The following is a 22,428-nucleotide window of genomic DNA, read 5'->3' on the forward strand; positions in this document are numbered from 1 at the left end:
TTGTGTTGTTTTCTCCAGAGCGGCGCAGGCTGGGGTGAGACTGGATTGACGTTTATAAGATTACGAGAGGAATAGATAGAGTGGATAGACGATATATTTTTCCTGGGTGTTAAAATGTCTAATACATTTAAGGTGAGATGAGATGTGAGCGGCAGGTTTGCTTCTTTCCACAGACTAATGTGCAGTTGGAGTCTCTGCCTGGGGGGAGGGGGGGAGGTGTCACCAATCCTGACACGTGATCCCGTTTGCCCCTCCCATTTAACCGTAGATTGGCAGCACCTGCGCGTCCCCGCCTCCCGATGATGTAACAATCCCTTCGCGCATGTTCACAGTCTCCGGGTGGACGGTGTTTTCCTCTCCGCTCAGAGCTGAAGTGGGTCGGCTGTGTGTTCGGGAAAGACTTTCGTCTCTTCCGTCGGGATCACTGTCTGCGGGCCGAAGATATCACTTTCCCATCGGTGAGTATTGAGACCGGTCCCGAGCGGGGAGATCCGATGTTGGCCGTGAGCCCCGAACTGAGGGCCAGGAACTCATTTGTTTTCCAGCTATCTGGGCTCGTCAGAAATGTGTCGACTTCACTTAATCTGCTTTGAACGATACAAACCAGGAGCCCAGGCTGTCTGTTTCTGCAGAATTGAAATGGAAGTCCCGCCGACAGGTCACGTGAGGCTGTGTGCCGCAGATTCGCCCCGCCCTCCGCTTTGTGACGCCAGATCACGTGGTGTGATTTTGGCCACTGCGTCCCATTAACTTCCCCGAACTCGTCTCGCTTCCTGAGGCTCCTCGCGTTTGAATTGGAGCTTTATGGCTGTTGTGTCTTCTCCCGGACTGGGGTGGGTGAGAAAGGAGAACGTCCCAGGTTGTGGGGATCTTTGATTTCAGTGCCTGCTTTTCCGAGGGACTGGGAAGTCTCGGGGGAGAATGGTTTCAGCCTCAGCTCCACGCAGTAGAGCTGAGCCACACATTACTCCTGCAAGTTTATAGTCCAGCGACGGCGGTCGGTCCAGTATAGACAAGACAGGATCTGTAATACAAACTTCCTGAAATGGTGCTGTTTTAGTCTGGAAATGGAGTGATAGTATAACAGTAAAGGAAGCACAACTTGTCCTTGTAAATTATCCTGGAACCATTTTGTCTGTTATTCCTGGAAATGTGTCCGGTACAGTTGTTGCTAATGAGGTTCACATGAATAATCTCAGGAATGATCGGCTTTATGTATGAGGAGCATTTGATGGTTCTGGACCTGTGCTCGATGGAGTTCAGAGGGACGGTGTGGGTGGTGGAGGGATGTATGGTTAAGTAAACCTACCGAATGCTGAAAAGCCTGGATACACTGGACATGGAGAGGATGTTTCCATTGGATAGAGAGTCTGTGATCTGACAGCACTGTCTCAGAATAAAGGTGCTTCCTGTGAAAATTCAGTTGAGAATTTTTTTTTGCCAAAAAGATGTCTGATCTGTGGAATTTGATGCCACAGAGTCTGAGTGAGGCTGCCATTTGGGTATATTTATGACAGAGATTAATATACTCACGATTGCTAAGTAGATTCAGGGTTACAGGAGCAAGACAGGAATTTGGTTTTGGAATAAACATCAGCCATGGTTGAATGGTGGGCAGACCAGATGGATCGAATCACCGGATTCTGTTCCTGTGTCGTATGTCTTACCATGACTGAATGATGGCTCCTTCTTATCCCATATTGTCTATTTCATGTGAGGGACAATAAAAGATTGTTCACTGAGATCATTATATTTGCCTTCAACGTTTAAATTCCAGTGAGTTTTGTTTCTACTAACATTAAGCAGAAATGTTTGGTCCTCCTTTGTATTGTTAATGTGCTTCATTATCTTTCATGTTAAAGTTAGACCTGCAGTGAGAGATTTATTGGAAGAAAAACCACGACTGAAGACGAGGGAACAGCAACAAGTGAAACAGCCCGAGGATTGAGAGCACCGACTGGAGAGAACCCGTCTGACTCGGAGATTCCAGTGATTCAATCAGGAGAAAGTTGGTGAGTCTCATTTACTCAAACACTGGTCCTTTAGACATTACATACCTGTGCAAAGGAAGGTACAAAATAGTTGGGAGTGAGACAGAATGTGCCCAGAGGAACAGTTATGCCTCTGTCAGACCCAGTTGTGAAGAAGACCCCCCCCCCCCCCACCTCCAATATTCCCTTTAAACTTTTCGCCCTTCACCCTTAACCCATGTCCTCTGGGTTTTTTTCTCCCCTGGCCTCAGTGGAAAAAGCCTGCTTGCATTCACTCTATCTATACCCATCATAATTTTATACACCTCTATCAAATCACCCCTCATTCTCCTACGCTCCAGGGAATAAAGTCCTAAACTATTCAACCTTTCTCTGTAGCTCAGTTTCTCAAGTCCCGGCAACATCTTTGTAAACCTTCTCTGCACTCTTTCGACCTTATTAATAATCTTCCTGTAATTCGGTGACCAAAACTGCACACAATACTACAAATTCCCCCTCACAAATGCAATATACAACCTCACCATTACATCCCAACTCATATACTCAGTACTTTGATTTATAAAGGCCAATATACCTGTCACGTTCTCCTTCGGGTGTAACGGAACGCCGAATTCAACGTCGAGATAAACCACAGTGAATGAAACCAGATCGCAGTAAGATTAACCATTTACTGTTCACTCTTCACATTAACATATGGTGAAAACTGTTGATAAAACAATACAAGATTGATACAGTATTTGTTCCTTCCTTAATCTCACATTTCAATTGTAAATACTTGCAAAGGTGACTATAACTACATTACACTAAGATGCAGTATACAGGCAGAGTTTACCTGCTCCATTGACTACTTTAAAAACACTTCAATGCAAACTATCCGCAACTCTTTAACTAACGAAAGCATAAACATTATCGACCGTCGTTACTTTTAACAGGATCAGCATTAACATCTTAGTTCAATATATCGATTATCTATTAACTTACAGCGTTGCTCTCACTGTGATTTCTCATGCCTGCAAAACAACTTCTGCTCAGGTGTGCCTCGTGGTGAGCCCCCACCCTCGCGTTAATTTCAAACCGGTACTTTCCCACAAGACGCGGCGAAACCAGATGTGACGTCATCGCATGCCGATATATTTTACATGCAATGAATATACTTTGAACACTTCTAATTCTAACTAGAAAATACTATCGAATGAATTACTAAGCGAAAATATTATAAACTAAATAACTGTCATAAAGACAGCACACTCCCCGCTTGACCTTCGTAAGGTCATAATGAACAGAGTACAAAACTTAGTCTCTTAATCAGTCATTAGGTAGTAGAATAACTTCTGTAACTGGCCTTTGGTAAATTTTCACATCGCCTTGGTCGGTAGTCTTCAATTCGATCTTCCTGACATGTCCATCCCTGCTAGGGAATGTAGCAGTGATTCTGGCCATTGGCCAGCTGTTGTGGGTGATTTGCTTGTCCCTGAGCAGGACTAAGTCTCCAACTTGAAGATTCCTGCGGGGTTCTGTCCACTTTTGTCTGTGTTGCAACAAGGGTAGATATTCCTGTCTCCAGCAAGACCAGAACTGATTTGCCAGAGCCTGGACTTGTCTCCATTGCTTTGTGTAGAAATCCTCGTCTGAGAAGCCTCCTGGTGGAGGGGGAGCTCCTGCCTTCTGCGTAAGGAGCGTTGATGGCGAAAGTATGTAGGGGTTTTCTGGGTCAGAGGACACAGGCAGGAGTGGTTGTGAGTTTATAATGGCTGTGACCTCTGCCATTAGGGTGCACAGTACCTCATGGGTCAATCCGGTGCGTTGCTGCATCTCAGGTTTCCTTTTCCGGGTTTTCCGTAAGGACGTGAACCGTTTGACTGCCTGCTCTTTGTTATCTGGTGAGCGCTGGCGTGGTTCTCTGAAAGGCAATGGGGCAACCCCATTATTTGCTTCATCTCTGAAGACCTTGGTGTCCTTTGTTTTTAAAGAAATGGCATCTTGAGCTGATTGTGCAAGTTTGTTTCCGTGCTCGGTTTGAATGAAAACTGACTGACCTAACGTCTCGTCAGTTACTTTACGCTTGTTAACGTCTTGTTGTGCTTCCGTAATGCACGGGACACTCGGGCAGGGTTGAAAGATTGAATGGCGGCCACTCTCTAGCACATTGGTCTTGAGTGTTTTAACCATCGGTTTGTGTACGTCTTCAGGGCACACCCTTCCTATCACCACCCAGCCTAGATCCAAGCGTTGCGCAAAGGGGGCGTCGTGTGGTCCATTGACCTGCTGCCTAACCTTGTGCACCCGGATTACATCTCTTCCTAATAGCAGGAGTATTTCCGCTTTTGGATCCAGTTCTGGGATGTGTTTGGCGATGTGGTGGAGATGTGGCTGGTGTAGCGCCGCACTTTGTGTGGGGATCTCAGTGCAGTTATTCATGATTCCATTGCACTGTAAGAGCGGAGGGAGACAGATGACGACTTTACCATCCAGGAACTCGATCTGGATGCCTTCTGCCTTCCTTCCTTGGGTTTCCATGTTGCCTGAGCAAGTTTTGAGGTAGTATGGGAACTGCTCACTCTCAATGTTGAACAATTTAAAGAACTCTGGACTGACTAGTGAGCGATTGCTCTGATCATCCAGAATCGCATAGGCTTTGATGGCCTTGTCTTTGGCTCCTTTAGGGTACACCTTAGTGAGGCAGATCTTGGAACAAGAACGGCTTGACTGAGCTTGACCGCAAACTTCTGTACAGTTCGAGCTGACAATTGTTGTCCTGGAGTGAGCCTCTCCCTCCCCGCTGTCCTGTTGTGTGGGTGAAGGAGCGTTGTCGGTTTGCGGTGGACAATCCTTGCTAGGGTCGTTGTTAGTTGTAAGGGCTTCAGTCTTGAGCAGTAAGGCGGGTTTATCAATGTTGAAAACATTCGAAGAGGATCTACCTGGCTTGGTGTAAATCGTACTGCTTCCTGGACCCGCGAGGCTAGGGTTGTTTCTCTTCCTTGCCTCCCAGCACACAAACCTAGTGAGGAGCTTAAAGGGAGGAAATCGATCATCGTGGTTTACCTTGTATTCTAAAGCAACGGACAGCCACCTGTCCTGCAGCCCAAATGGAAGTTTGTCCACGACTTGTCTAATCCCGGATGGAGTATCTAGGTATACTAGACCAGCTGAGTAGCCGTCTTCTTTGGTGCCTTGGATCTCCATGAGTAAATCTCCGAATTCTCTTAACTTTAAAGTGATCTTTGGCTGTCATCTTAGGAAAGTTTTCCAGACGTCGATATAGCGCCGCTTCAATATTTTCGGGGGCCCCATAGCCCTCCCGAAGTCTCTCCCACGCTTTGCTTAAAGCTAGCTCGGGTTTGTTGATGTACACTGAACGTATGCGTCTCACCTGTTCGCGTGATTCTTTTCCCAGCCATTTCGCCATAAGGTCCAACTCTTGGGTTGCTCTGAGCTGGACTCCGTCGATCGCGTTGGTGAATGTGGAGTACCATGCACGGTAATTTTCAGGTTTATCGTCAAACTGGTACAGTTCCGAAGTGACAAGATCCCGTCGTGCTAAATACTGCATCACGGGATCACTTGTAAGCGGCATGCGGGCTGGAGAAGTACGTTGGTGCCTATATGACTGAGAGCGTACGTTTCTTATGGAATTTGCCGTCCTGGATTCGACCTCTGCATCTCTTCGCATCAAACCTTGTAAGTTTGGTGTCGAGAAGTATTGGATGTCAGCTCTTTCATTCTTGACTTCATCGCAGAGTCGCAAGGGTAAGTTGTCTTCCTTGTATCTTGGGAAGTTATCGAATACATATGGAGAGGAAGGACGAGCCTGCCTGTCTATTTGAGATCGGACATAGTCGCTTGTGCGTTCCAATCTGGTCCTTTCTAAAGTAGATCTTACTTCGGTCAGATCATGCGTCCCTTCAGCTTCTTCTATGTACTCTGCTTCCGCCTTGGCAGCTTCTCCTTCTCTTTCTAGCTGCAGCACTTGCAACTCTGTCGATATTTTTGTCATTTCCAACTGGGTTTCAGCTTCTTGGGTGGCCCATTCCTTCTGGGTTTCGGCTTCACTGGTGGCCGCTTCACTTTGTCTGGCGGCCCTTTCCTTCTGGATTTCGGCTTCTCTGGCAGCCTTTTCTTTCTGGATTTCGGCTTCTCTGGTGGCCTGTTCCATTTTCAAAACTGCTTCTTGTCTGGCGTAACGCAGTCGCACCTTGGCAGCTAATGCCTTGGCTCTTGCCTGGGTGGACTTACTTGATGTCGCTCTACTGCCCTTGTCGCTGGGCGCCATCGACTTGATGCTGGATCGAGCTGACATTGCAGCACTTGAAACACCTGATAACACCTGGGTGGGCTTACTTGATGTCGGTCTACCGTCCTTGTCGCGGGGCGGTGTCGACTTGATGCTGGATCGAGCTGACATTGCAGCACTTGAAACACCTGATAACACCTGGGTGGGCTTACTTGATGTCGTTCTACCGTCCTTGTCGCGGGGCGGTGTCGACTTGATGCTGGATCGAGCTGACATTGCAGCACTTGAAACACCTGATAATGCCGCTTTTTCACTGTCACGTTCTCCTTCGGGTGTACTAATAACGCCGAATTCAATGTCGAGATAAACCACAGTGAATGAAACCAGATCGCAGTAAGATTAACCATTTACTGTTCACTCTTCACATTAACATATGGTGAAAACTGTTGATAAAACAATACAAGATTGATACAGTATTTGTTTCTTCCTTAATATCACATTTCAATTGTAAATACTTGCAAAGGTGACTATAACTACATTACACTAAGGTTCAGTATACAGGCAGAGTTTACCTGCTCCATTGACTACTTTAAATACACTTCAATGCAAACTATCCGCAACTCTTTAACTAACGAAAGCATAAACATTATTGACCGTCGTTACTTTTAACAGGATCAGCATTAACATCTTAGTTCAATATATCGATTATCTATTAACTTACAGCGTTGCTCTCACTGTGATTTCTCATGCCTGCAAAACAACTTCTGCTCAGGTGAGCCTCGTGGTGAGCCCCCAACCTCGCGTTAATTTCAAACCGGTACTTTCCCACAAGACGCGGCGAAACCGGATGTGACATCATCGCATGCCGATATATTTTACATGCAATGAATATACTTTAAACACTTCTAATTCTAATTAGAAAATACTATCGAATGAATTATTAAGCGAAAATATTATAAACTAAATAACTGTCGTAAAGACAGCACAATACCAAAAGCTCCTTTTACTACACTATCTACATGTGATGCCACTTTTAGGGAATTTTCTATCAGTATTCCTAGATCCCTCTGTTCTAGTGCACTCCTTAGTGCCCTACCATTTTCCTTGTATGTTCTACGTTGGTTTGACCTTCCGAAGTGCAATACCTCACACTTGTCTATATTTAACTCCATCGTCCATTTTTCCAGCTGGTTCAGATCCCTCTGCAAGCTTTGAAAACCTTCCTGCTGTGCACTACACCTCCAATCTTTGAATCATCAACAAATTTGCTGATCCAATTTGCCAAATTATTATCCTGATCATTGATATAGATGACAAATAACAGTGGACCCAGCACTGATCCCTGTGGCACACCACCAGTCACAGGCCTCCAGTCAGAGTAGCAATCCTCCACTACCACTCTCTGGCTTCTCCCATTCTCAATTCCCAATCAAATTTACTACCTCACCATGTATACCTCGTGGCTGAATCTTCCTAACTAACCTCCCATGCGGGACCTTGTCAAAGGTCCATGTAGACAACATCCACTGCCTTGCCTTCATCCACTTTCCTTGTAACCACCTTGAAAATCTCTAATATATTTGTTAAACGTGACTTACCATGCACAAAGCCGTGTTGACTCTCCCTAATAAGTCCCTGACTATCTAAATAATTGTCGATCCTGTCTCTTAGTACTCCTTCTAATAATTTACCCATGACCTGCATCAAACTTTCAAGCCTATGATTTCCTGGATTACTTTTAGAGCCTGCTTTAAACAACAGAACAGCATGAGCTATCCTCCAAATCTCTGGCACCTAACCCGTAGATAATGACATTTAAATATATCTACCAGGGTACCAGCAATTTCAACATTAGTCTCCTTCAGGGTCCGAGGGAATACCCTGTCAGTTCCTGGATATTTATCTTCTCGCCTCAAGGTAGCAAGCACCTCCTCCTCTTCTATCTGTATAGGTTCCATGATGTAAATACTTGTTTGCCTTATTTCCATTGACTCCATGCCAGTTTTCTTAGTAAATTCAGACACAAAAAAACCATTTAACATCTCCCCAATTTCTTTTGGTTCCATGCATAGTCGACCACTCTGATCTTCAAGATGACCAATTTTATCACTTAACTATCCTTTTGCTATTAATATACCTGTGGAAGCTCTTACTATCCTTCACCTTGAATGCCAACGCCACCTCATGTCTTCTTTCAGCCGTCCTGATTCCTTACGTAAGTATTTTTTTGCACTTTTTATACTCCTCAAGTACCTTATTTGCTCCCTGTTTCTTATACATGTCATACATCTCTCTCTTCTTCATCAGAGTTCCAATATCCATCAAAATCCAAGGTTCCTTATTCTTATTCACCTTGCCTTTAATCCTGAGACTTTGTTCCCAGGGTGTCCTCGTGGGTCGTCCGGAAATGATTTCAGCTGGTGACAACCCTGTTTTCCCCTGTGAGGTAACCCTCATGTGGAATCGGGCTAATGGTAGGACCTTCAACCAAGTGAGTCCAGTCTCCGCTGTTAGTCTGGCCAGTTTACTCTTCAGAGTGTCATTGGCTCTTTCCACTCTGCCAGCGGCCCGTGGATGGTGTACACAGTGGAATTGTTGCTGGATAGCTAGTTTGCTACATACTCCTTCATTTACTTTCACCATAAAGTGTGGGCCATTGTTGAACTCAGCATCTCCGGCTTATACCTGGGAATTATTTCCCGTAATAATACCTTCACAACTGTCACAGCAGTATTAATGGTAGTTGCTAAAGCTTCAATCCATCAACTGAACAGATCTATAATAACTAAGCAGTATCTATCGCAATGTACTCTCGGCAATTCAATAAAATCAACTTGTAGACACGAGAAAGATCCACCTGTAAAGGAAGTCGTACTTCACCGTCCATCACTATCGCATAGTCAGAATATTACTTTCCTGCTGGATCCACAAAAGAGTTTCCATCCTCATAAAATGTTGCCTCAGCCTAGAGGCGGTATTGCAGAATGGATGGGAGAGTCTGTCCTTCTTTCCCAGTGATCTGGACGGGCTAGTGGGGATATTGCGGAATGGATGGGAGAGTCTGTCTTTCTTTCTCTGTGATCCAGACAGGAGGGCTGACTTCATGGACTGTGCCCATAGATGGGGTACAACGTCTTGGGTTTGGTCACTATTAAAAGAGTGTCTCACCAGATGTCCCGTTTTCACCTCAGACTCCTTCCCGTATTGGAGTTGGACCACGATCAAGTCTTGCCAGTCTCCCTCGGTGCTGGAGGCTTGTTACATCAGGGTGTAGGCAAGGAGCCCTCGGCTCTTTACCTTGAACCCAGGGCAAACCCTAACGGTGGTATGGGGAACCACCAATCCTGTCTATCGCCAAAAGAAATCTGGAACCTCTGCCAGAAATGCAATGCCGTCTCTTCCTTTATCCTCTCCAATCACCGTGACTGGGAACTTCTGTCCCTCGAGGGGTTTCCTCAGGTGAGCACCACGTAGGGTCATAGCACAGAGTCACATGAGAGCTGGCTGCTGGCAGAAGGGGTTCAAGTGTACTGAAGTCCAGATAAAGTGCCCACCACTGGGTGGTCAGAGGAAGCTATTAATTGTTCACAGTTCCAGCATGATATCCTTGTCCGAGCATAGAATCTCAACTTCCAATGGACAGAGCAAGTCTCTCCCTACGAGATTACACCCCCGTCTGCTGGTGACAGTAACTGAAACCTCACACTGGTTCCCCTGGAATTCCACCTGCAGTTTCTGGGCACATGAGTACGTATGTTCCGTACCTTTGAACCCTGACAGAGTGATTGTAGCGTCTGATTGCTGGAATCCCTTTTCCGATACTGTTTCCTGTTTGAGAGTGGTTGTGGTTGCCCCCACATCAGTCATAAATGGAATTGAAATTCCAGCACCTGTCAATATTACACTGGGCTCTTCCTGAGGGGTGGTACTCACAGTAGGAAGCATGCTTGCTTGTCCATTTCTAAACAGGTTGTTGTCCCCACCTGGGTAGGATTTTGTTCCCATTTCTGTTCCCTAGATATATCCCATTCGCATCCTTCTTCCCGCTGAAAATATTCACCTTTAATATTATTTCCCTTCGGTGTTGATCGAGGTTCAAAAGTCAGGTCTCAGTAATATGTCAAAGCTCGTCATGTTTGATTTCGGTCATTGTCAAGCCAATCCATATTATTTGTTTTAATGATTTTGACTAACTCATTGGAGCATTGGTAAGCATTGGAGCAGTAGGGCATTGAACTGGGGGGACAGATTCCCATCATTAAAGGCTTGGTCTCCTGCGAAGGTGCTGTAGCAGGCCACAAATCACTCCCAATAGTCTGGTCCCGATTCCCCAGGGTTAGGTTTGCATTCAAGTACTTTAGTGATGTTTACAGATTGCTGGAGTGCCCTTTCCAAGGCTTGAATGATCTGGTCTGTCTGTTCATTCTCATTATGGTTTCCTGCCTGTAACACATGATAGGATTGATATCGCAATTCTGCCTTCCATTTCTGCCCTTTATCAGCTGAGAGAGTCATGCAGCAGAGACTGAATAAATCTTGCCAAGTCGCATTAAACATATGCATAGTACTGTGGACACACTGAGCAAACTGTGCAGGTTTTTCTTTTCTATCTGGGGCCTGATTCATGATCATTATCATTTCTTGAGGCTTCCAGGGAGCATACACAGGAATCACTGAGGGCTGTCCCTCCTCCAAGTCCTAGGGGGAGCGTTTGCTAATGCTGTTCAGGAGGGTTTAAACTAATGTGGCAGGGGGGGTGGGAACAAGTGCAGAGAGACAGAGGGGTGCAAAATGAGACTAGAAGCAAAAAGTTGTAAGGTGAAAAGTAAAAGTGGCAGGCAGGCAAGTCCAGGGCAAAAATCAAAAGGGCCACTTTTCAACATAAGTGTATAAGGGCTAAGAGTGTGGTAAAAACAAGCCTGAAGGCTTTGTGTGTCACTGAAAGGAGCATTTGTAACAAGGTGGATGAATTGAATGTGCAGATAGTTATTAATGTATATGATATAGTTGGGATCACAGAGACATGGCTCCAGGGTGACCAAGGATGGGAGCTCAACATCCAGGGATATTCAATATGCAGGAGCGACAGACAGGAAAGAAAAGGGGGTGGGGTAGCGTTGCTGGTTAGAGAGGAGATTAACGCAATAGAAAGGAAGGACATTAGCCTGGAGGATGTGGAATCAATATGGGTAGAGCTGCATAACACTAAAGGGCATAAAACGCAGGTGGGAGTAGTTTACAGGCCACCTAACAGTACTAGTGAGGTTGCGGATGGCATCAAACAGGAAATTAGAGATGCGTAAAATAAAGGAACAGCAGTTGTAATGGTGGCTTTAATCTACATATAGATTGGGTGAACTGAATTGGTAAGGGTGTTAAGGAAGAGGATTTCTTGGAATGTGTGCGGAATGGTTTTCTGAACCAACATGTCGAGGAAACAACTAGAGAGCAGGCCATTCTAGATTGGGTATTGAGCAATGAGGAAGGGTTAGTTAGCAATTTTGTCATGCGAGGCCCCTTGGTAAGAGTGACCATAGTATGGTGGAATTCTTCATTAAGATGGAGAGTGACATAGTTAATTCAGAAACAAAGGTTCTGAACTTAAAGAAGGGTAACTTTGAAGGTATGAGACGTGAATTAGCAAAGATAGACTGGCAAATGATACTTAAAGGGTTGATTGTGGATATGCAACGGCAAGCATTTAAAGATTGCATGGATGAACTACAACAAGTGTTCATCCCAGTTTGGCAAAAGAACAAACCAGGGAAGGTAGTACACCCGTGGCTGACAAGGGAAATTAGGGATAGTAAAATAGCCAGAAAAAGTGGCATTCCTGAGAACTGGAAGAAATTCAGAGTCCAGCAGAGGAGGTCAAAGGGCCTAATTAGGAAAGGGAAAAAAGATTATAAAAGAAAGCTGGCAGAGAACATAAAAACTGACTGTAAATCTTTTATAGATATGTGAAAAGTAAAAGATTAGTTAAGACAAATGTAGGTCCCTTACAGTCAGAAACAAGGTGAATTGATCATGGGGAACAAGCACATGGCAGACCAAGTGAATAATTACTTTGGTTCTGTCTTCACTAAGGAGGACATAAATAATCTAATGGAATTAGTACAGGACCGAGATGGAGGAACTGAGGGAAATACATGTTAGTAGGGAAGTTGTGTTAGGTAAATTGAAGGGATTAAAGGCAGATAAATCCCCAGGGCAAGATGGTCTGCATCCCAGTGTGCTTAAGGAAGTAGCCCAAGAAATAATGAATGCAGTAGTGATAATTTTTCAAAACTCCTTAGATTCTGAATTAGTTCCTGAGGATTGGAGGGTGGCTAATGTAACCCCACTTTTCAAAAAAGCAGGGAGAGAGAAATGGGGGAATTATAGACCGGTTCGCCTGACATCGGTTGTGGGGAAAGTGCTAGAATCGGTTATCAAAGATGTGATAATAGCACATTTGGAAAGAGGTGAAATCATCCGACAAAGTCAGCATGGATTTGTGAAAGGAAAATCATGTCTGATGAATCTTATAGAATTTTTTGAAGAGTAATTAGTAACTAGTAGAGTGGATAGGGGAGAACCAGTGGATGTGGTATATTGGGATTTTCAAAAGGCTTTTGACAAGGTCCCACACAGGAGATTAATGTGCAAACTTAAGCACATGGTACTGGGGGTGTGGTATTGATGTGGATAGAGAATTGGTTGGCAAACAGGAAGAAAAGAGTGGGAATAAACAGGACCTTTTCAGATTGGCAGGCAGTCAGCAGTGGGGTACTGCAAGGCTCAGTGCTGGGACCCCAGTTGTTTACAATATATATTACTGATTTAGATGAGGGAATTAAATGCAAGATCTCCAAGATTGCGGATGACACGAAGCTGGGCGGCAGTGTTAGCTGTGAGGAGGATGCAGGGTGACTTGGATAGGTTAGATGAGTGGCCAAATTCAAGGCAGTTGCAATTTAACGTGGATAAATGTGACATTATTCCCTTTGGCCTACTCCTGCATCTATTTTTTATGTTTCTCTGTGTGGAATATTAAAATCTCCCACAATCACAACCTTGTGCTTACTGCAAGTATCTGCTATCTCCTTACAAATTTGCTCCTCCAATTCTCACTCCCGATTAGGTGGTCTATGATACAACCCCACTACACCTTTCCCATTCCTCAATTCCACCGAAAAATGCTCCCTAGATGAGCCCTCTAATCTGTCCTGTCAAAGCACTGCTATAATATTTTCTCACACAAGCAATGCAACACCTGCCCCTCCAATCCAATCACACCTGAAGCAATGAAATCCAGAAATATTTAGTTGCCCATCACACCACTCCTGCAATCATGTTTCTCTAATAAATACAACATCATATTTCCAGTTATCAATCCATGCTCTAAGCTCATCTACCTTTCTTACAATGCTCCTAGCATTAAAATAGATGCATTTAAGAAACTCTCCACCTCTTCCTCTCTGTTTATCCCTATCTGTGCGAACAACTTTATTATCTCTTTTTTTTCCTTCTCCCCTACATCTTCGGTCTGAGCGCTCCTACATCAGGGAGGAAGTTCAAATCAGCTCCGTGTTAAATGTTTAACCATCATGATGACTGAAGGCAGCTGCAGGTTCCATGAGGGACTGTTACTGTCAGAGTCTGCAGTTCTTGCGGCTGCTCATCACACCCAGGACTGACCCCTGGTCACTGAGCATTGGGGGAGTCTGTTCTGCTGATGTTAGCCTTAAACTAGACTGGTGTTTAATATTGTGGATCTGTGAATGATAAATCAGTTCGGTATCAAATCCCGTGTCTCAGGTACTTACTGTCTCTACCACAATCACTATGTACACTAGAAAGGCCACTCGGCCCATCTAGTCCCTGCTCATGTTTCTGTTCCATATCAGTATATCAAAATCTACCCCTCCCGTTCCCCTCTCACTCTCCCTGAGATGACAGGTTGCAATTAATCACCACTCCGTGGGATAGGAGGTTTCCCATAAATTTCATCAAAACATAGAAATCGATAACACGTTACAGATACTTTGTCCCACATTGCTGTTCCGACCATTTATCTTACTCTAGAAACAGCCTAGAATTACCCTACCACATAGCCACCTATTTTCCTAAGCCCCATGTGCCTATCTAAGGGTCTCTTAAAAGACCCTATTGTATCCGCTTCTACCACCGTCGCTGGCAGTGCATTCCGCACACACAGCATTCTTTGCTTAAAAAACTTGGCTCTGACATCTCCTCTGTATGTACTTCCAAGCAGGTTAAACCTATTCCCCCTCGTGTTAGCGGTTTCAGCCCTGGGAGAAAACCTCTGACTATCCACACGACCAATGCCTTTCATCATCTTATACACCTGCATGAATTCCCTGCATGATTTTCTCCGGGCTGAACAAGACGATGAGCTCACTGTGGTTTTGACTCCCTCTCTCTCTCCCCCTCTCTCTCTCCCCCTCTCTCTCTCCCCCTCTCTCTCTCCCCCTCTCTCTCTCCCCCACTCTCTCTCCCCCACTCTCTCTCCCCCACTCTCTCTCCCCCACTCTCTCTCCCCCACTCTCTCTCCCCCACTCTCTCTCCCCCACTCTCTCTCCCCCTCTCTCTCCCCCTCTCTCTCTCCCCCTCTCTCTCTCCCCCTCTCTCTCCCCCTCTCCCCCTCTCTCTCTCCCCTCCCTCTCCCCCCTCTCCCCCCTCTCCCCCCCTCCCCCCCTCTCCCCCCTCCCCCCCTCCCCCCCTCCCCCCCTCCCCCCTCTCCCCCCTCTCCCCCCTCTCCCCCCTCTCCCCCCTCCCCCCCTCCCCCCCTCTCCCCCCCTCTCCCCCCTCTCCTCCCCTCTCTCCCCCCTCTCTCCCCCCCCTCTCTCCCCCCCTCTCTCCCCCCCTCTCTCCCCCCCTCTCTCCCCCCCTCTCTCCCCCCCTCTCTCCCCCCCTCTCTCCCCCCCCTCTCTCCCCCCCTCTCTCCCCCCCCTCTCTCCCCCCCTCTCTCCCCCCCTCTCTCCCCCCCTCTCTCCCCCCCCTCTCTCCCCCCCCTCTCTCCCCCCCTCTCTCCCCCCCTCTCTCCCCCCCCTCTCTCCCCCCCCTCTCTCCCCCCCCTCTCTCCCCCCCCTCTCTCCCCCCCCTCTCTCCCCCCCCTCTCTCCCCCCCCTCTCTCCCCCCCCTCTCTCCCCCCCCTCTCTCCCCCCCCTCTCTCCCCCCCCTCTCTCCCCCCCCCTCTCTCCCCCCCCTCTCTCCCCCCCCCTCTCCCCCCCCTCTCTCCCCCCCCTCTCTCCCCCCCCTCTCTCCCCCCCCTCTCTCCCCCCCCTCTCTCCCCCCCCTCTCTCCCCCCCCTCTCTCCCCCCCTCCCCTCTCTCTCTCTCCCCCTCCCCGGTCTCGCAATTCAATGCACCTCTAAAGTTCTGACAGCAGACTATCGAGTGAAACTTCGATGGAGCAGAGTCAGAAACCGAAGAGTTGCCAGCCTGAGTCAGGGCTTTTGGGGTTCCTGAGAGAGTTGGGGTCTAGAGTTTACGAGGAGAAGGAGGAAACAGACCAGCTGGATGTAGCTACAAAAGAAAGATTAGAAGCATTTGGAAACTGGTTGATCAAAAAAAAAAGGTGGTTAATTTCTGCAACATACTGGTGGAAATCAACAGTCAGGCAGCAATTGTGGAGAGGCATAAAAAGGCAACATTTACACCGAGCCCTTTCAGCATGCCTAGGCTGTGGACTCCGCTGCTTAGTTGCTGCTTGAACTACAGAGTTCCTCTAGCATTTTGTGTGTGTGTGTCTCTATATTCCCAGCAACTGCAGAATCTCCTATGTTTTATATCTGCATTTTACTTTGGCATTAGATACACGTTGATATTGAGTATATTGTTTATGGGAGCCGCTTTCTGCGTTAAAACAGCTGCAGATTTTTCTATACACACGAAAAAAATTGAGTTATGGAAAGTGAACCGGTGCTTGCAGAAATCTTTAATAGCACTGTGATTACCCATAAGGCCCTGTGTTAAAAACTTCGCCGGTGCTGAAACGCCGATGAAATGTGCAGGCGTCAGGCTGAGGCCGTCCCCGAGTGTCACGCATGCGTGCAGTACACAGAAGGCCTTGAAAATGGCGGGTATAGATAACAGCGATTTTCCGTGTTTTTATCGTAAACACCAACTTCGGGATAATTTCTGTGAATTTCGGACACCGTGACCCGCAGTCCCGGACAGTCCTGCTCTCTCCCCTCTCTCTCAACCCCACGATCCATACACAGGCCCCAGGGAACTTCTGGCTGATGAGGGAATGGGAACCGATGGATCTCTCAGACAGAGCTGAGCTCCAGCTATCTAAATGCAAGGATTAGGAACTCGGAGAAAGGGAACAAAATCTTTTACATCAGCAGTTGAGAAAATCACCTTTGTTCTACCTCCAATCACAAACAAGAGAAAATCTGCAGATGCTGGAATTCAAAGCAACACACACAAAATGCTGGAGGAATTCAGCATTAGTACTCTTTTCCGTAGATGCTGCCTGGCCTGCTGAGTTCCTCCAGCATTTTGTGTGTGTTGCTTGTTCTACCTCCTCTTGCTCTGGACTTTTCTACTGGTGAGAACCATTCTCTCTAGGTTCATTATGATCGCAAACACCTTTGCCCTGGGCAACAAGTGGTTTCACATCACAAATATGCCAGACTCCAATGAGACAGACTACTGCCCTTCCCTTCATATCCATTGGCATTGCCATCCCTCAGTTCACCACTTTCAGTCATTTGGGGGAGGGTTCAGGGGAAATATTTATGTAGAGTCCAGAAACTGGTGATACCTGTGTGCATATGGTGGTGCTAAAGTTGCTGGAGAATTTGCAAGTGGGAAGAAGTGGAGTGATATTTGGAAATCTGACTTTTTAAAGTGTAATTTAGCAAGCAAACCACATATGGACAATATGTAAAAGCTTTGGTGAGAAAATCCTTTGTTACCCATTACAGGCCTGCTACATAGATTGTGTGAAAGTGCAGATGAACTGGATCGAACCCAGAGGAGTTCAAAGTTCCTATCGACTGTGATTTACCAACTGTGAAAATGAATACCTCTCTGTATAAAATTCACTGTGCACATCTTGTCACTGGGTAAAAAATGAACAGTACACGATTCATGTGCACACTGGTTACTACAAATTAGAGGGAATATTGGAGGGAAGGAGGGGAGACTTCCAGTGTCCCTGATGCCCTCACCTACAAGATGTGTATTCAGCTGCAGTTTGTAACCCTGCACTTTAAGGTGTTGGATCTTGAAATGGGTGAATTCCAGATCATCCAGCAGTAGGACGGGGTGAAAGATATGACATGAAGAGAGGTGAGTTCCACCCAAGGTGCAGGACACAGGAAACTGGGTGAGAATCGGGAAGGGGAATGAGATTAAATAGCCATCGTAGAGTACTCCAGTGCCATGCCTGCACAATAACAAGAGGAACACTTTAGAAACTGTTGGGGGGAGGAAAGTCAAAGGGCTGATAAGTGGCTTTGTTAGGGGAACAGAGCAAGAGGCAATTAATATCTTAGTGGTAAGGCTTACTAGAGCTAGTGGGGTTTGGGGCTGATATGGTTAAAGTAAGTTGTAGGGGGAATGGGAGCCAGAATGACAGAACAGATAGTGGAGATGGTGAATTGAATTGACTTTATTATGTACATCCTTCATATAGATGAGTAGAAATATTTACATTACATTACTGTCTAAATGTGCAATGTGTAATTGAAATTGATTTATAATGTTTAGTTTGTATATAGGACAGTCAAGAAAGCAATTAATCAGTCTGATGGCCTGGTGGAAGATGATGTCCCGGAGCCTGTTGCTGTGGTACCGTTTCCTGGATGGTGGCAGCAAGAACAGTTTGTGGTTGTGGTGAATTTGGTTCCCAATATCCTTTGGGCCCTTTTTATAAAAAAAACCATACCCCTACCATCCAGGCTCCCATCCAAACTCCTTTTAAACGGTGAAACTGAGATCATATTCACCACTTGTGCTGGCATCTCATTCCACACTCTCACAACCATTTCAGTAAAGAGCTTTTCCACATGTTACCATTAAATATTCACCTTCCCCACTTACCCATGACCTCTAGTTGTAGTCCCACCGAACCTCCGTGGAACAAGCTGCTTGCATTTATTTACCCTATCTTCTCCCTCATCATATTGTATACGTCTGACAAATTCTCAAAGCAATGTATAATTTCCGTGTTCGTGTTTAGAACTTTTTTAGGTGTATAAGATGATGAGGGGTATTGATCGTCTGGATAGCCAGAGGATTTTTCCCAGGGCTGAAGTGTCTAACACGAGGGAGCAGAGTTTTCAGGTGCTTGGAAATAGATACCGACGGGATGTTGGGGTAAGTTTTCTACACAGAGCCTGGTGGGTGCATGGAATACACTGCCGACTTCACTGTTTCAGTTACTGTGGGGCCAGGCAGCTCAGTGGGAACAAGGAATAATACCAATGGAGAGAGTCAAACTCAGCCAAGGTACAAATTGGAGATGGCAGAAATGCCTGATTCTTATAGAAACGGGAACAGCATCAGGGAATTGATGGTCATTCCAGATACCAGCACTGTGTCCAGTTACAAGATGATTTCTCTCACCAACTTGGGTTGAACCTCACTTTAACAGTGTGATGTCAGATCACACCTTGACAACTCAAGTGATCTCATCTGAAATGTTGTCCTACACACATTGATGGATTTTGTAAATCTTTTTACAGGTTAAAAATGACAAGGAATTTGTCTACGGGAATCCCGAACACAACACACCAGTTTTGCTGTCTCTGTCCAGATACTTAAGAAGAGGAGCAAGCGATTCACTCGATCATCCTTCCTGCTCAGACTGCGGAGAGGGATTCACTCGATCATCTGACCGACTGGCACGCCTGTAATTTCAAACATCTGCTCAGACAGTGGGAATGGATTCAGTCGGTCAACTCAACTGAAGGTACAGCAGCAAGTTCACACAGGGACGAGACCATTCACCTGTTCTGTGTGTGAGAAGGGATTCAGTCAGTCTTCCCACCTGCAGACACATCAGTCAGTTCACCCTGGGCAGAGGCTGGTCATCTGCTGAATTTGTGGGGAAGGATTCACTCGGTCATCTGACCTAATGGCTCACCAGCGAGTTCACACTGGAGAGAGGCCGTTCACCTGCTTGGACTGTGGGAAGGGGTTCACTTGGTCATGCCATCTGAAGCTACATCAGAGAGTTCACACTGGGGAGAGGCCATTTACCTGCTCAGTCTGTGGGAAGAGATTCACTCAGTCATCCAGCCTAATGGCTCACCAGCAAGTTCACACTGGAGAGTGGCCGTTCACCTGCTTGGACTGTGGGAAGGGGTTCACTCAGTCATGCCATCTGAAGGTACATCAGCGAATTCACACTGGGGAGAGGCCGTTCACCTGCTCAGACTGTGGGAAGGGATTCACTCAGTCATCTGAACTGAAGGTACATCAGCGAGTTCACTCTGGTGAGAGGCCATTCACCTGCTCAGACTGTGGGAAAGGATTCACTCAGTCATTTAAGCTCAAAATACATCAGCGAGTTCACACTGGAGAGAAGCCGTTCACCTGCTCAGACTGTGGGAAGGGATTCACTCAGTCTGCCCACCTACGATCACACATGTCAGTTCACACTGGGAAGAGGCCGTTTACCTGTTCATACTGTGGGGAGGGATTCATTTTGTCATCACAGCTGCTGGCACATCAGCGAGTTCACACTGGGGAGAGACCGTTCACCTGCTCAGACTGTGGGAAGGGATTCACACAGTCGTACAGCCTACTGGTTCACCAGCGGCTTCACACCGGCGAGCGGCCGTTCACCTGTTCGGACTGTGGGAAGGGATTCACTTGCTTAGCTAAACTGAAGCTACATCAGAGAGTTCACACTGGAGAGAGGCCGTTCACCTGCTCAGACTGTGGGAAGGGATTCATTTGCTCATCTGAACTGAAGGTACATCGGAGAGTTCACACTGGGGAGCGGCCGTTCATCTGCTCAGACTGTGGGAAGGGATTCATTCAATCATGCACTCTGTAGGTACATCAGCGAGTTCACACTGGGGAGCGGCCGTTCATCTGCTCAGAATGTGGGAAGGGATTCATTCAATCATCCACTCTGAAAGTACATCAGCGAGTTCACACCAGAGAGAGGCCATTCACCTGCTCAGAGTGTGGGAAGGGATTCACTCGGTCATCTCAACTACAGAGACACCAGCGAGTTCACACCGGGGAGAGGCCATTCACCTGCTCAGAATGTGGGAAGGGATTCAGTCGATCATGTCAACTACAGACACACCGGCAAGTTCACACTGGCGAGAGGCCGTTCATCTGCTCGGAATGTTCAAAGGGATTCACTCAGGCATCTCACCTACTGAGACACCAGCGAGTTCACACTGGAGAGAGGCCATTCACCTGCTCAGAGTGTGGGAAGGGATTCATTCAATCATCCACTCTGAAAGTACATCAGCGAGTTCACACCAGAGAGAGGCCATTCACCTGCTCAGAGTGTGGGAAGGGATTCACTCAGTTAGGTAACCTACAAGCACACCAGCGAGTTCACACTGGGGAGAGGCCGTTCACCTGTTCAGACTGTGGGAAGGGATTCACTCAGTCATCCAGCCTACAAGCACACCGGTCAGTTCATACTGGGGAGAAGCTGTTCACCTGCTGAAGCCTGAATTATACCTCTGCATAGACGCTATGCCGTTGTGAGCATTTCTACTTGTGATTTTGTGTGTCTGCATCACTGCCAAAATGCTAGTTGGTGTTGGGGTTCTGTGCTACTGTGTTGAATTGACTTGTGTTGAGTTGCGAACAATGGCGACTGCTGACTACGTCTTGTTGGAGTTGGAGCTAATCAATGTTGCAGAAGTGTTACTTTTTTTGAAATTACTGCAACGCAGAAAAATGAGAAGTTTTTCCATTACCTTTTGCAGTCCATGATGTCCAAAGCAATGTTGGAAATTTCTTTGCACGATTTTGATGCCATTTTCAAGTCTTTATTGTCTGCCAATGAAGAGTCGTGCACATGTACATATTTTCTGACTACCTCACCTAACCTCTCCTTGATGTGGTCCACTGTCCAACTTCGAAGCAAGAGGAAATGCGCAGGAGGAAACTGGCAGCTGCCAAGTGGACCAATCACAGTTCTTGCCATCTGTGTTACCGCGACGTGGAGCTGCATTTTTGAGAAGGTGCGCGTTAGGCTACATTAGGCGAAGGACTCTCATGGAGGCGCTACATGGAGTAGGTTGCATTCTGGCTTTGCACTGTTCATTTTAAATTTCCTTACCACCCCTTTGACATCTTTATCAAAGTGTTTATAACACTTTTATCTGTTTGAATTTGAATTTGATTTGACTGAAATGGCTAACAGAGGAAGAAAGGCATTAGCCGAAGGCAAGGAAACCGGTGATGGAAATGGGAAGAAAGAAGATGTCTTTGAACAGCCTAAAAAGTTTCAACTTACTTTACAGGCTATCTCGAATCTTTTGGATGAAAAACTTGATGAAAGATTTACTACCTTGGAAGTATGGTTAAAGGAGAGCGAAGGTAGGTTGGCAACACTTGAAAAGAAGAATGAAAAACAGCAGCGGCAATTTTCAGAGCTTATTAAACCGGGATCATAAATTGAATTCTTTGGAAAAGAAGTGAACTTTGACCACTCATACATTGGAGCAGAATAAAGTCAGGTTTACTGATTTGGAGAGTCAAAGCCACAGACTGAATTTGCGAATAATAGACTCAGTGAGGACGTTGAGAGCCGGGATCTTACTCAGTTTTTTTCTCAATTCTTCATCTCATTTTTCAATCTTTTTTATTGGTTTCCAAATAAAGAATATACAAATTGGAAGAGGAGTTTAACAAGTAGATAATATAAAAAAATATATAAACAGCAGTAGTAAAAACAGAAAGTATATCATGTCAAAATCAAATGGATAAAATGCTTCCTTGGAATAATCCCAAAAATTGCTGTGTGGATTAGGTTGAACATCTGCATCTATAACTTTAGATAATATTCCAAACACATCCCTCCAAAAATTATTTAAACTTAACTCATGAACAAAACATATGAGTTAGAGTAGCCACTTCTGCATTACACCTGTCACAAATAGGGTTTATATTAGGAAAAATATGCGCCAATTTATCTTTGAACATATGGGCCCTGTGTACTATCTTAAAAATTCTTAATGGAGGTCTTTGGCTCGGAGGTATTTCCTTC

General features: G+C 46.1%; 1 pseudogene; it reads left to right on the forward strand.

The window, feature by feature from the left end:
• Positions 1-263: 263 nt before the first annotated feature.
• Positions 264-21,231, forward strand: LOC132386234 (zinc finger protein 585A-like; annotated as a pseudogene).
• Positions 21,232-22,428: the final 1,197 nt, after the last annotated feature.

The sequence above is a fragment of the Hypanus sabinus genome, unplaced genomic scaffold (assembly GCF_030144855.1).
Source record: "Hypanus sabinus isolate sHypSab1 unplaced genomic scaffold, sHypSab1.hap1 scaffold_107, whole genome shotgun sequence".
Taxonomy (NCBI): Eukaryota; Metazoa; Chordata; class Chondrichthyes; order Myliobatiformes; family Dasyatidae; genus Hypanus; species Hypanus sabinus.